The following is a 14,584-nucleotide window of genomic DNA, read 5'->3' as shown; positions in this document are numbered from 1 at the left end:
CAACAGATTTTACCTGGCAGCAGTATCACACAACACAACAATATTCCCTCAGTAACAGGAAATGTGAAATGTTATGTAGATTCAAAATTGACAATGCTTTTTAAACGTTGAATACACTTCATGTTTGCATTTCTTGCTCTGCAGTAAAATTCATGCAACAACAGGAGGATCAAATGAAGATATGCATCTGTAACAGAAAACCAAGGAACCTTGTCGTGACAGACGCTATGACTGTGTACACAGATCAGAAGATTCAAGGTTGAAATCCTGGCTGAATCAACACTGTCTTTAGTTGACCAAAATCAAGCTGGGAAAAATACTGTATACTTTTCATTGTGTCTGGCTGTTCTCTCTTCAAACACATTTTAGACTGATTTTATATGGGACTTTTCCCCAACATCTCTGAGAAAAAATATGGCGCTTTTAATTACAACAGGCATAATTTCAACATTTATAGTTTTGACCTTGATGTTTTTTTAAAGGAAATGTCTTCCCATATGGTCTAGCGGTAAGGATTCCTGGTTTTCACACAGGTGGCCCGGGTTCAACTCCCGGTATGGGAAAGAACATCTTGTCGTGTGCCATGCACTTGTGTAACAACATATTTTAACTGGCTGCAGTATCACACAACACAAAAGTATTCCCTCAGGAAATGTGACATGTTATGTAGATTCAAAATTTACAAGGCTTTTTAAACGTTGAATACACTTCATGTTTGCAGTTCTTGCTCTGCAGTAAAATTCATGCAACAACAGGAGGATCAAATGAAGATATGCATCTGTAACAGAAAACCAAAGAACCTTGTCGTTGACAAAAGCTATGACTGTGTACACTGTTCTAGGAGTGACCTGACTTCAGCTTGTCTGTGGGGCCAGTGGCGCACTGGATAACGTGTCTGACTACGGATCAGAAGATTCTAGGTTTGACTCCTGGCTGGCTCGTCGCTATATTTAATTGATTGAAATCAAGCCGGGAATGATACTGTATACTTTTCATTGTGTCTGGCTGTTCTCTTTTCAAACACATTTTAGACTGATTTTATATGGGACTTTTCATCCCAACATCTCTGAGAACAAAAATGGAGCTATTAATTACAAAAGGCATCATTTCAACATTTATAGATTTGTCTGTGATGTTTTTTTTAAGAAAGTCTTTTCCCATATGGTCTATCGGTAAGGATTTCTGGTGTACGCACAGGTGTCATAGGTTCTACTCCCGGTATGGGATAGAAACCTTATTATTTGGCATGCACTTGTGTAACAACAGATTTTACCTGGCAGCAGTATCACACAACACAACAATATTCCCTCAGTAACAGGAAATGTGAAATGTTATGTAGATTCAAAATTGACAATGCTTTTTAAACGTTGAATACACTTCATGTTTGTATTTCTTGCTCTGCAGTAAAATTCATGCATCAACAGGAGGATCAAATGAAGATATGCATCTGTAACAGAAAACCAAGGAACCTTGTCGTGACAGACGCTATGACTGTGTACACAGATCAGAAGATTCAAGGTTGAAATCCTGGCTGAATCAACACTGTCTTTAGTTGACCAAAATCAAGCTGGGAAAAATACTGTATACTTTTCATTGTGTCTGGCTGTTCTCTCTTCAAACACATTTTAGACTGATTTTATATGGGACTTTTCCCCAACATCTCTGAGAAAAAATATGGCGCTTTTAATTACAACAGGCATAATTTCAACATTTATAGTTTTGACCTTGATGTTTTTTTAAAGGAAACGTCTTCCCATATGGTCTAGCGGTAAGGATTCCTGGTTTTCACCCAGGTGGCACGGGTTCAACTCCCGGTATGGGAAAGAAAATCTTGTCATGTGCCATGCACTTGTGTAACAACATATTTTAACTGGCTGCAGTATCACACAACACAAAAATATTCCCTCAGGAAATGTGACATGTTATGTAGATTCAAAATTGACAAGGCTTTTAAACGTTGAATACACTTCATGTTTGCAGTTCTTGCTCTGCAGTAAAATTCATGCAACAACAGGAGGATCAAATGAAGATATGCATCTGTAACAGAAAACCAAAGAACCTTGTCGTTGACAAAAGCTATGACTGTGTACACTGTTCTAGGAGTGACCTGACTTCAGCTTGTCTGTGGGGCCAGTGGCGCAATGCATAACGTGTCTGACTACGGATCAGAAGATTCTAGGTTCGACTCCTGGCTGGCTCGTCACTACTTTTAATTGATTGATATCAAGCCGGGAATGATACTGTATACTTTTCATTGTGTCTGGCTGTTCTCTTTTCAAACACATTTTAGACTGATTTTATATGGGACTTTTCATCCCAACATCTCTGAGAAAAAAAATGGAGCTATTAATTACAAAAGGCATCATTTCAACATTTATAGATTTGTCTGTGATGTGTTTTGTAAGAAAGTGTTTACCCATATGGTCTATCGGTATGGATTTCTGGTGTACGCACAGGTGTCATAGGTTCTACTCCCGGTATGGGATAGAAACCTTATTATTTGACATGCACTTGTGTAACAACAGATTTTACCTGGCAGCAGTATCACACAACACAACAATATTCCCTCAGTAACAGGAAATGTGAAATGTTATGTAGATTCAAAATTGACAATGCTTTTTAAACGTTGAATACACTTCATGTTTGCATTTCTTGCTCTGCAGTAAAATTCATGCAACAACAGGAGGATCAAATGAAGATATGCATCTGTAACAGAAAACCAAGGAACCTTGTCGTGACAGACGCTATGACTGTGTACACAGATCAGAAGATTCAAGGTTGAAATCCTGGCTGAATCAACACTGTCTTTAGTTGACCAAAATCAAGCTGGGAAAAATACTGTATACTTTTCATTGTGTCTGGCTGTTCTCTCTTCAAACACATTTTAGACTGATTTTATATGGGACTTTTCCCCAACATCTCTGAGAAAAAATATGGCGCTTTTAATTACAACAGGCATAATTTCAACATTTATAGTTTTGACCTTGATGTTTTTTTAAAGGAAATGTCTTCCCATATGGTCTAGCGGTAAGGATTCCTGGTTTTCACACAGGTGGCCCGGGTTCAACTCCCGGTATGGGAAAGAACATCTTGTCGTGTGCCATGCACTTGTGTAACAACATATTTTAACTGGCTGCAGTATCACACAACACAAAAGTATTCCCTCAGGAAATGTGACATGTTATGTAGATTCAAAATTTACAAGGCTTTTTAAACGTTGAATACACTTCATGTTTGCAGTTCTTGCTCTGCAGTAAAATTCATGCAACAACAGGAGGATCAAATGAAGATATGCATCTGTAACAGAAAACCAAAGAACCTTGTCGTTGACAAAAGCTATGACTGTGTACACTGTTCTAGGAGTGACCTGACTTCAGCTTGTCTGTGGGGCCAGTGGCGCACTGGATAACGTGTCTGACTACGGATCAGAAGATTCTAGGTTTGACTCCTGGCTGGCTCGTCGCTATATTTAATTGATTGAAATCAAGCCGGGAATGATACTGTATACTTTTCATTGTGTCTGGCTGTTCTCTTTTCAAACACATTTTAGACTGATTTTATATGGGACTTTTCATCCCAACATCTCTGAGAACAAAAATGGAGCTATTAATTACAAAAGGCATCATTTCAACATTTATAGATTTGTCTGTGATGTTTTTTTTAAGAAAGTCTTTTCCCATATGGTCTATCGGTAAGGATTTCTGGTGTACGCACAGGTGTCATAGGTTCTACTCCCGGTATGGGATAGAAATCTTATTATTTGGCATGCACTTGTGTAACAAAAGATTTTACCTGGCAGCAGTATCACACAACACAACAATATTCCCCCAGCAACAGGAAATGTGAAATGTTATGTAGATTCAAAATTGACAATGCTTTTTAAACGTTGAATACACTTCATGTTTGCATTTCTTGCTCTGCAGTAAAATTCATGCAACAACAGGAGGATCAACTGAAGATATGTATCTGTAACAGAAAACCAAGGAACCTTGTCGTGACAGACGCTATGACTGTGTACACAGATCAGAAGATTCAAGGTTGAAATCCTGGCTGAATCAACACTGTCTTTAGTTGAACAAATTCAAGCCGGGAATGATACTGTATACTTTTCATTGTGTCTGGCTGTTCTCTCTTCAAACACATTTTAGACTGATTTTATATGGGACTTTTCCCCAACATCTCTGAGAAAAAATATGGCGCTTTTAATTACAACAGGCATAATTTCAACATTTATAGTTTTGACCTTGATGTGTTTTTAAAGGAAATGTCTTCACATATGGTCTAGCGGTAAGGATTCCTGGTTTTCACCCAGGTGTCCCGGGTTCAACTCCCGGTATGGGAAAGAACATCTTGTCGTGTGCCATGCACTTGTGTAACAACATATTTTAACTGGCTGCAGTATCACACAACACAAAAGTATTCCCTCAGGAAATGTGACATGTTATGTAGATTCAAAATTGACAAGGCTTTTTAAACGTTGAATACACTTCATGTTTGCAGTTCTTGCTCTGCAGTAAAATTCATGCAACAACAGGAGGATCAAATGAAGATATGCATCTGTAACAGAAAACCAAGGAACCTTGTCGTGACAGACGCTATGACTGTGTACACAGATCAGAAGATTCAAGGTTGAAATCCTGGCTGAATCAACACTGTCTTTAGTTGACCAAAATCAAGCTGGGAAAAATACTGTATACTTTTCATTGTGTCTGGCTGTTCTCTCTTCAAACACATTTTAGACTGATTTTATATGGGACTTTTCCCCAACATCTCTGAGAAAAAATATGGCGCTTTTAATTACAACAGGCATAATTTCAACATTTATAATTTTGACCTTGATGTGTTTTTAAAGGAAATGTTTTCCCATATGGTCTAGCGGTAAGGATTCCTGGTTTTCACCCAGGTGTCCCGGGTTCAACTCCCGGTATGGGAAAGAACATCTTGTCGTGTGCCATGCACTTGTGTAACAACATATTTTAACTGGCTGCAGTATCACACAACACAAAAGTATTCCCTCAGGAAATGTGACATGTTATGTAGATTCAAAATTGACAATGCTTTTTAAACGTTGAATACACTTCATGTTTGCAGTTCTTGCTCTGCAGTAAAATTCATGCAACAACAGGAGGATCAAATGAAGATATGCATCTGTAACAGAAAACCAAAGAACCTTGTCATTGACAAAAGCTATGACTGTGTACACTGTTCTAGGAGTGACCTGACTTCAGCTTGTCTGTGGGGCCAGTGGCGCAATGGATAACGTGTCTGACTACGGATCAGAAGATTCTAGGTTCAACTCCTGCCTGGCTCGTCACTACTTTTAATTGATTGATATCAAGCCGGGAATCATACTGTATACTTTTCATTGTGTCTGGCTGTTCTCTTTTCAAACACATTTTAGACTGATTTTATATGGGACTTTTCATCCCAACATCTCTGCGAAAAAAAATGGAGCTATTAATTACAAAAGGCATCATTTCAACATTTATAGATTTGTCTGTGATGTTTTTTTTAAGAAGTCTTTTCCCATATGGTCTATGGGTAAGGATTTCTGGTGTACGCACAGGTGTCATAGGTTCTACTCCCGGTATGGGATAGAAATCTTATTATTTGGCATGCACTTGTGTAACAACAGATTTTACCTGGCAGCAGTATCACACAACACAACAATATTCCCTCAGCAACAGGAAATGTAAAATGTTATGTATATTCAAAATTGACAATGCTTTTTAAACGTTGAATACACTTCATGTTTGCATTTCTTGCTCTGCAGTAAAATTCATGCAACAACAGGAGGATCAAATGAAGATATGCATCTGTAACAGAAAACCAAGGAACCTTGTCGTGACAGACGCTATGACTGTGTCCACAGATCAGAAGATTCAAGGTTGAAATCCTGGCTGAATCAACACTGTCTTTAGTTGACCAAAATCAAGCTGGGAAAAATACTGTATACTTTTCATTGTGTCTGGCTGTTCTCTCTTCAAACACATTTTAGACTGATTTTATATGGGACTTTTCCCCAACATCTCTGAGAAAAAATATGGCGCTTTTAATTACAACAGGCATAATTTCAACATTTATAGTTTTGACCTTGATGTTTTTTTAAAGGAAATGTCTTCCCATATGGTCTAGTGGTAAGGATTCCTGGTTTTCAGCCAGGTGGCCCGGGTTCAACTCCCGGTATGGGAAAGAACATCTTGTCGTGTGCCATGCACTTGTGTAACAACATATTTTAACTGGCTGCAGTATCACACAACACAAAAGTATTCCCTCAGGAAATGTGACATGTTATGTAGATTCAAAATTTACAAGGCTTTTTAAACGTTGAATACACTTCATGTTTGCAGTTCTTGCTCTGCAGTAAAATTCATGCAACAACAGGAGGATCAAATGAAGATATGCATCTGTAACAGAAAACCAAAGAACCTTGTCGTTGACAAAAGCTATGACTGTGTACACTGTTCTAGGAGTGACCTGACTTCAGCTTGTCTGTGGGGCCAGTGGCGCACTGGATAACGTGTCTGACTACGGATCAGAAGATTCTAGGTTTGACTCCTGGCTGGCTCGTCGCTATATTTAATTGATTGAAATCAAGCCGGGAATGATACTGTATACTTTTCATTGTGTCTGGCTGTTCTCTTTTCAAACACATTTTAGACTGATTTTATATGGGACTTTTCATCCCAACATCTCTGAGAACAAAAATGGAGCTATTAATTACAAAAGGCATCATTTCAACATTTATAGATTTGTCTGTGATGTTTTTTTTAAGAAAGTCTTTTCCCATATCGTCTATCGGTAAGGATTTCTGGTGTACGCACAGGTGTCATAGGTTCTACTCCCGGTATGGGATAGAAATCTTATTATTTGGCATGCACTTGTGTAACAAAAGATTTTACCTGGCAGCAGTATCACACAACACAACAATATTCCCCCAGCAACAGGAAATGTGAAATGTTATGTAGATTCAAAATTGACAATGCTTTTTAAACGTTGAATACACTTCATGTTTGCATTTCTTGCTCTGCAGTAAAATTCATGCAACAACAGGAGGATCAACTGAAGATATGTATCTGTAACAGAAAACCAAGGAACCTTGTCGTGACAGACGCTATGACTGTGTACACAGATCAGAAGATTCAAGGTTGAAATCCTGGCTGAATCAACACTGTCTTTAGTTGACCAAAATCAAGCTGGGAAAAATACTGTATACTTTTCATTGTGTCTGGCTGTTCTCTCTTCAAACACATTTTAGACTGATTTTATATGGGACTTTTCCCCAACATCTCTGAGAAAAAATATGGCGCTTTTAATTACAACAGGCATAATTTCAACATTTATAGTTTTGACCTTGATGTGTTTTTAAAGGAAATGTCTTCCCATATGGTCTAGCGGTAAGGGTTCCTGGTTTTCACCCAGGTGGCCCGGGTTCAACTCCCGGTATGGGAAAGAACATCTTGTCGTGTGCCATGCACTTGTGTAACAACATATTTTAACTGGCTGCAGTATCACACAACACAAAAGTATTCCCTCAGGAAATGTGACATGTTATGTAGATTAAAAATTGACAAGGCTTTTTAAACGTTGAATACACTTCATGTTTGCAGTTCTTGCTCTGCAGTAAAATTCATGCAACAACAGGAGGATCAAATGAAAATATGCATCTGTAACAGAAAACCAAAGAACCTTGTCGTTGACAAAAGCTATGACTGTGTACACTGTTCTAGCAGTGACCTGACTTCCGCTTGTCTGTGGGGCCAGTGGCGCAATGGATAACGTGTCTGACTACGGATCAGAAGATTCTAGGTTCGACTCCTGGCTGGCTCGTCACTATATTTAATTGATTGAAATCAAGCCGGGAATGATACTGTATACTTTTCATTGTGTCTGGCTGTTCTCTTTTCAAACACATTTTAGACTGATTTTATATGGGACTTTTCATCCCAACATCTCTGAGAAAAAAAATGGAGCTATTAATTACAAAAGGCATCATTTCAACATTTATAGATTTGTCTGTGATGTTTTTTTTAAGAAAGTCTTTTCCCATATGGTCTATCGGTAAGGATTTCTGGTGTACGCACAGATGTCATAGGTTCTACTCCCGGTATGGGATAGAAATCTTATTATTTGGCATGCACTTGTGTAACAACAGATTTTACCTGGCGCAGTATCACACAACACAACAATATTCCCTCAGCAACAGGAAATGTGAAATGTTATGTAGATTCAAAATTGACAATGCTTTTTAAACGTTGAATACACTTCATGTTTGCATTTCTTGCTCTGCAGTAAAATTCATGCAACAACAGGAGGATCAAATGAAGATATGCATCTGTAACAGAAAACCAAGGAACCTTGTCGTGAGAGACGCTATGACTGTGTACACAGATCAGAAGATTCAAGGTTGAAATCCTGGCTGAATCAACACTGTCTTTAGTTGACCAAAATCAAGCTGGGAAAAATACTGTATACTTTTCATTGTGTCTGGCTGTTCTCTCTTCAAACACATTTTAGACTGATTTTATATGGGACTTTTCCCCAACATCTCTGAGAAAAAATATGGCGCTTTTAATTACAACAGGCATAATTTCAACATTTATAGTTTTGACCTTGATGTTTTTTTAAAAGAAATGTTTTCCCATATGGTCTAGGGGTAAGGATTCCTGTTTTTCACCCAGGTGGCCCGGGTTCAACTCCCGGTATGGGAAAGAACATCTTGTCATGTGCCATGCACTTGTGTAACAACATATTTTAACTGGATGCAGTATCACACAACACAAAAGTATTCCCTCAGGAAATGTGACATGTTATGTAGATTCAAAATTGACAAGGCTTTTTAAACGTTGAATACACATCATGTTTGCAGTTCTTGCTCTGCAGTAAAATTCATGCAACAACAGGAGGATCAAATGAAGATATGCATCTGTAACAGAAAACCAAAGAACCTTGTCATTGACAAAAGCTATGACTGTGTACACTGTTCTAGGAGTGACCTGACTTCAGCTTGTCTGTGGGTCCAGTGGCGCAATGGATAACGTGTCTGACTACGGATCAGAAGATTCTAGGTTTGACTCCTGGCTGGCTCGTCACTACATTTAATTGATTGAAATCAAGCCGGGAATGATACTGTATACTTTTCATTGTGTCTGGCTGTTCTCTTTCAAACACATTTTAGACTGATTTTATATGGGACTTTTCATCCCAACATCTCTGCGGAAAAAAATTGACCTATTAATTACAAAAGGCATCATTTCAACATTTATAGATTTGTCTGTGATGTTTTTTTTAAGAAGTCTTTTCCCATATGGTCTATCGGTAAGGATTTCTGGTGTACGCACAGGTGTCATAGGTTCTACTCCCGGTATGGGATAGAAATCTTATTATTTGGCATGCACTTGTGTAACAACAGATTTTACCTGGCAGCAGTATCACACAACACAACAATATTCCCTCAGTAACAGGAAATGTGACATGTTATGTAGATTCAAAATTGACAAGGCTTTTTAAACGTTGAATACACTTCATGTTTGCAGTTCTTGCTCTGCAGTAAAATTCATGCAACAACAGGAGGATCAAATGAAGATATGCATCTGTAACAGAAAACCAAAGAACCTTGTCATTGACAAAAGCTATGACTGTGTACACTGTTCTAGGAGTGACCTGACTTCAGCTTGTCTGTAGGGCCAGTGGCGCAATGGATAACGTGTCTGACTACGGATCAGAAGATTCTAGGTTTGACTCCTGGCTGGCTCGTCACTACATTTAATTGATTGAAATCAAGCCGGGAATCATACTGTTTACTTTTCATTGTGTCTGGCTGTTCTCTTTTCAAACACATTTTAGACTGATTTTATATGGGACTTTTCATCCCAACATCTCTGCGGAAAAAAATTGAGCTATTAATTACAAAAGGCATCATTTCAACATTTATAGATTTGTCTGTGATGTTTTTTTTTAAGAAGTCTTTTCCCATATGGTCTATCGGTAAGGATTTCTGGTGTACGCACAGGTGTCATAGGTTCTACTCCCGGTATGGGATAGAAATCTTATTATTTGGCATGCACTTGTGTAACAACAGATTTTACCTGGCAGCAGTATCACACAACACAACAATATTCCCTCAGCAACAGGAAATGTAAAATGTTATGTATATTCAAAATTGACAATGCTTTTTAAACGTTGAATACACTTCATGTTTGCATTTCTTGCTCTGCAGTAAAATTCATGCAACAACAGGAGGATCAAATGAAGATATGCATCTGTAACAGAAAACCAAGGAACCTTGTCGTGACAGACGCTATGACTGTGTACACAGATCAGAAGATTCAAGGTTGAAATCCTGGCTGAATCAACACTGTCTTTAGTTGACCAAAATCAAGCTGGGAAAAATACTGTATACTTTTCATTGTGTCTGGCTGTTCTCTCTTCAAACACATTTTAGACTGATTTTATATGGGACTTTTCCCCAACATCTCTGAGAAAAAATATGGCGCTTTTAATTACAACAGGCATAATTTCAACATTTATAGTTTTGACCTTGATGTGTTTTTAAAGGAGATGTCTTCCCATATGGTCTAGCGGTAAGGATTCCTGGTTTTCACCCAGGTGGCCCGGGTTCAGCTCCCGGTATGGGAAAGAACATCTTGTCGTGTGCCATGCACTTGTGCAACAACATATTTTAACTGGCTGCAGAATCACACAACACAAAAGTATTCCCTCAGGAAATGTGACATGTTATGTAGATTCAAAATTGACAAGGCTTTTTAAACGTTGAATACACTTCATGTTTGCAGTTCTTGCTCTGCAGTAAAATTCATGCAACAACAGGAGGATCAAATGAAGATATGCATCTGTAACAGAAAACCAAAGAACCTTGTCATTGACAAAAGCTGTGACTGTGTACACTGTTCTAGGAGTGACCTGACTTCAGCTTGTCTGTGGGGCCAGTGGCGCAATGGATAACGTGTCTGACTACGGATCAGAAGATTCTAGGTTTGACTCCTGGCTGGCTCGTCACTACATTTAATTGATTGAAATCAAGCCGGGAATCATACTGTATACTTTTCATTGTGTCTGGCTGTTCTCTTTTCAAACACATTTTAGACTGATTTTATATGGGACTTTTCATCCCAACATCTCTGCGGAAAAAAATTGAGCTATTAATTACAAAAGGCATCATTTCAACATTTATAGATTTGTCTGTGATGTTTTTTTTAAGAAGTCTTTTCCCATATGGTCTATCGGTAAGGATTTCTGGTGTACGCACAGGTGTCATAGGTTCTACTCCCGGTATGGGATAGAAATCTTATTATTTGGCATGCACTTGTGTAACAACAGATTTTACCTGGCAGCAGTATCACACAACACAACAATATTCCCTCAGCAACAGGAAATGTAAAATGTTATGTATATTCAAAATTGACAATGCTTTTTAAACGTTGAATACACTTCATGTTTGCATTTCTTGCTCTGCAGTAAAATTCATGCAACAACAGGAGGATCAAATGAAGATATGCATCTGTAACAGAAAACCAAGGAACCTTGTCGTGACAGACGCTATGAATGTGTACACAGATCAGAAGATTCAAGGTTGAAATCCTGGCTGAATCAACACTGTCTTTAGTTGACCAAAATCAAGCTGGGAAAAATACTGTATACTTTTCATTGTGTCTGGCTGTTCTCTCTTCAAACACATTTTAGACTGATTTTATATGGGACTTTTCCCCAACATCTCTGAGAAAAAATATGGCGCTTTTAATTACAACAGGCATAATTTCAACATTTATAGTTTTGACCTTGATGTGTTTTTAAAGGAGATGTCTTCCCATATGGTCTAGCGGTAAGGATTCCTGGTTTTCACCCAGGTGGCCCGGGTTCAACTCCCGGTATGGGAAAGAACATCTTGTCGTGTGCCATGCACTTGTGTAACAACATATTTTAACTGGCTGCAGAATCACACAACACAAAAGTATTCCCTCAGGAAATGTGACATGTTATGTAGATTCAAAATTGACAAGGCTTTTAAAACGTTGAATACACTTCATGTTTGCAGTTCTTGCTCTGCAGTAAAATTCATGCAACAACAGGAGGATCAAATGAAGATATGCATCCGTAACAGAAAACCAAAGAACCTTGTCGTTGACAAAAGCTATGACTGTGTACACTGTTCTAGGAGTGACCTGACTTCAGCTTCTTTGTGGGGCCAGTGGCGCAATGGATAACGTGTCTGACTACGGATCAGAAGATTCTAGGTTCGACTCCTGGCTGGCTCGTCACTATCTTTAATTGATTGAAATCAAGCCGGGAATGATACTGTATACTTTTCATTGTGTCTGGCTGTTCTCTTTTCAAACACATTTTAGACTGATTTTATATGGGACTTTTCATCCCAACATCTCTGAGAAAAAAAATGGAGCTATTAATTACAAAAGGCATCATTTCAACATTTATAGATTTGTCTGTGATGTTTTTTTTAAGAAAGTCTTTTCCCATATGGTCTATCGGTAAGGATTTCTGGTGTACGCACAGATGTCATAGGTTCTACTCCCGGTATGGGATAGAAATCTTATTATTTGGCATGCACTTGTGTAACAACAGATTTTACCTGGCAGCAGTATCACACAACACAACAATATTCCCTCAGCAACAGGAAATGTAAAATGTTATGTATATTCAAAATTGACAATGCTTTTTAAACGTTGAATACACTTCATGTTTGCATTTCTTGCTCTGCAGTAAAATTCATGCAACAACAGGAGGATCAAATGAAGATATGCATCTGTAACAGAAAACCAAGGAACCTTGTCGTGACAGACGCTATGACTGTGTACACAGATCAGAAGATTCAAGGTTGAAATCCTGGCTGAATCAACACTGTCTTTAGTTGACCAAAATCAAGCTGGGAAAAATACTGTATACTTTTCATTGTGTCTGGCTGTTCTCTCTTCAAACACATTTTAGACTGATTTTATATGGGACTTTTCCCCAACATCTCTGAGAAAAAATATGGCGCTTTTAATTACAACAGGCATAATTTCAACATTTATAGTTTTGACCTTGATGTGTTTTTAAAGGAGATGTCTTCCCATATGGTCTAGCGGTAAGGATTCCTGGTTTTCACCCAGGTGGCCCGGGTTCAACTCCCGGTATGGGAAAGAACATCTTGTCGTGTGCCATGCACTTGTGTAACAACATATTTTAACTGGCTGCAGTATCACACAACACAAAAGTATTCCCTCAGGAAATGTGACATGTTATGTAGATTCAAAATTGACAAGGCTTTTAAAACGTTGAATACACTTCATGTTTGCAGTTCTTGCTCTGCAGTAAAATTCATGCAACAACAGGAGGATCAAATGAAGATATGCATCTGTAACAGAAAACCAAAGAACCTTGTCGTTGACAAAAGCTATGACTGTGTACACTGTTCTAGCAGTGACCTGACTTCAGGTTGTCTGTGGGGCCAGTGGCGCAATGGATAACGTGTCTGACTACGGATCAGAAGATTCTAGGTTCGACTCCTGGCTGGCTCGTCACTATCTTTAATTGATTGAAATCAAGCCGGGAATGATACTGTATACTTTTCATTGTGTCTGGCTGTTCTCTTTTCAAACACATTTTAGACTGATTTTATATGGGACTTTTCATCCCAACATCTCTGAGAAAAAAAATGGAGCTATTAATTACAAAAAGCATCATTTCAACATTTATAGATTTGTCTGTGATGTTTTTTTTAAGAAAGTCTTTTCCCATATGGTCTATCGATAAGGATTTCTGGTGTACGCACAGATGTCATAGGTTCTACTCCCGGTATGGGATAGAAATCTTATTATTTGGCATGCACTTGTGTAACAACAGATTTTACCTGGCAGCAGTATCACACAACACAACAATATTCCCTCAGCAACAGGAAATGTGAAATGTTATGTAGATTCAAAATTGACAATGCTTTTTAAACGTTGAATACACTTCATGTTTGCATTTCTTGCTCTGCAGTAAAATTCATGCAACAACAGGAGGATCAAATGAAGATATGCATCTGTAACAGAAAACCAAGGAACCTTGTCGTGACAGACGCTATGACTGTGTACACAGATCAGAAGATTCAAGGTTGAAATCCTGGCTGAATCAACACTCTTTAGTTGACCAAAATCAAGCTGGGAAAAATACTGTATACTTTTCATTGTGTCTGGCTGTTCTCTCTTCAAACACATTTTAGACTGATTTTATATGGGACTTTTCCCCAACATCTCTGAGAAAAAATATGGCGCTTTTAATTACAACAGGCATAATTTCAACATGTATAGTTTTGACCTTGATGTTTTTTTAAAAGAAATGTCTTCCCATATGGTCTAGGGGTAAGGATTCCTGTTTTTCACCCAGGTGGCCCGGGTTCAACTCCCGGTATGGGAAAGAACATCTTGTCATGTGCCATGCACTTGTGTAACAACATATTTTAACTGGCTGCAGTATCACACAACACAAAAGTATTCCCTCAGGAAATGTGACATGTTATGTAGATTCAAAATTGACAAGGCTTTTAAAACGTTGAATACACTTCATGTTTGCAGTTCTTGCTCTG

At 38.2% G+C, this 14,584-nt stretch overlaps 17 non-coding genes across 17 annotated transcripts; all 17 read left to right on the top strand.

The window, feature by feature from the left end:
- The first annotated feature begins 491 nt into the window (after window positions 1-491).
- trnae-uuc (transfer RNA glutamic acid (anticodon UUC)) lies at window positions 492-563 on the top strand. Its single transcript has one exon. It is a non-coding gene; the product is annotated as a tRNA-Glu (tRNA).
- Window positions 564-1,751: 1,188 nt separating this feature from the next.
- trnae-uuc (transfer RNA glutamic acid (anticodon UUC)) lies at window positions 1,752-1,823 on the top strand. The gene has a single exon. It is a non-coding gene; the product is annotated as a tRNA-Glu (tRNA).
- A 1,187-nt stretch (window positions 1,824-3,010) lies between these two features.
- On the top strand, window positions 3,011-3,082 carry trnae-uuc (transfer RNA glutamic acid (anticodon UUC)). Its single transcript has one exon. It is a non-coding gene; the product is annotated as a tRNA-Glu (tRNA).
- A 1,188-nt stretch (window positions 3,083-4,270) lies between these two features.
- Window positions 4,271-4,342, top strand: trnae-uuc (transfer RNA glutamic acid (anticodon UUC)). The gene has a single exon. It is a non-coding gene; the product is annotated as a tRNA-Glu (tRNA).
- A 519-nt stretch (window positions 4,343-4,861) lies between these two features.
- On the top strand, window positions 4,862-4,933 carry trnae-uuc (transfer RNA glutamic acid (anticodon UUC)). Its single transcript has one exon. It is a non-coding gene; the product is annotated as a tRNA-Glu (tRNA).
- Window positions 4,934-6,120: 1,187 nt separating this feature from the next.
- trnae-uuc (transfer RNA glutamic acid (anticodon UUC)) lies at window positions 6,121-6,192 on the top strand. The gene has a single exon. It is a non-coding gene; the product is annotated as a tRNA-Glu (tRNA).
- A 1,188-nt stretch (window positions 6,193-7,380) lies between these two features.
- On the top strand, window positions 7,381-7,452 carry trnae-uuc (transfer RNA glutamic acid (anticodon UUC)). The gene has a single exon. It is a non-coding gene; the product is annotated as a tRNA-Glu (tRNA).
- A 305-nt stretch (window positions 7,453-7,757) lies between these two features.
- Window positions 7,758-7,830, top strand: trnar-acg (transfer RNA arginine (anticodon ACG)). The gene has a single exon. It is a non-coding gene; the product is annotated as a tRNA-Arg (tRNA).
- An 809-nt stretch (window positions 7,831-8,639) lies between these two features.
- On the top strand, window positions 8,640-8,711 carry trnae-uuc (transfer RNA glutamic acid (anticodon UUC)). Its single transcript has one exon. It is a non-coding gene; the product is annotated as a tRNA-Glu (tRNA).
- Window positions 8,712-9,683: 972 nt separating this feature from the next.
- trnar-acg (transfer RNA arginine (anticodon ACG)) lies at window positions 9,684-9,756 on the top strand. Its single transcript has one exon. It is a non-coding gene; the product is annotated as a tRNA-Arg (tRNA).
- Window positions 9,757-10,566: 810 nt separating this feature from the next.
- Window positions 10,567-10,638, top strand: trnae-uuc (transfer RNA glutamic acid (anticodon UUC)). Its single transcript has one exon. It is a non-coding gene; the product is annotated as a tRNA-Glu (tRNA).
- Window positions 10,639-10,943: 305 nt separating this feature from the next.
- On the top strand, window positions 10,944-11,016 carry trnar-acg (transfer RNA arginine (anticodon ACG)). The gene has a single exon. It is a non-coding gene; the product is annotated as a tRNA-Arg (tRNA).
- An 809-nt stretch (window positions 11,017-11,825) lies between these two features.
- trnae-uuc (transfer RNA glutamic acid (anticodon UUC)) lies at window positions 11,826-11,897 on the top strand. The gene has a single exon. It is a non-coding gene; the product is annotated as a tRNA-Glu (tRNA).
- A 305-nt stretch (window positions 11,898-12,202) lies between these two features.
- trnar-acg (transfer RNA arginine (anticodon ACG)) lies at window positions 12,203-12,275 on the top strand. Its single transcript has one exon. It is a non-coding gene; the product is annotated as a tRNA-Arg (tRNA).
- Window positions 12,276-13,085: 810 nt separating this feature from the next.
- trnae-uuc (transfer RNA glutamic acid (anticodon UUC)) lies at window positions 13,086-13,157 on the top strand. The gene has a single exon. It is a non-coding gene; the product is annotated as a tRNA-Glu (tRNA).
- A 305-nt stretch (window positions 13,158-13,462) lies between these two features.
- trnar-acg (transfer RNA arginine (anticodon ACG)) lies at window positions 13,463-13,535 on the top strand. Its single transcript has one exon. It is a non-coding gene; the product is annotated as a tRNA-Arg (tRNA).
- An 808-nt stretch (window positions 13,536-14,343) lies between these two features.
- Window positions 14,344-14,415, top strand: trnae-uuc (transfer RNA glutamic acid (anticodon UUC)). Its single transcript has one exon. It is a non-coding gene; the product is annotated as a tRNA-Glu (tRNA).
- Window positions 14,416-14,584: the final 169 nt, after the last annotated feature.

The sequence above is a fragment of the Salvelinus fontinalis genome, chromosome 3 (assembly GCF_029448725.1).
Source record: "Salvelinus fontinalis isolate EN_2023a chromosome 3, ASM2944872v1, whole genome shotgun sequence".
In the NCBI taxonomy this organism is placed as follows: domain Eukaryota; kingdom Metazoa; phylum Chordata; class Actinopteri; order Salmoniformes; family Salmonidae; genus Salvelinus; species Salvelinus fontinalis.
Note: the sequence above shows the minus strand (reverse complement) of the source record. Positions and strands in the feature narration are given on the sequence as shown.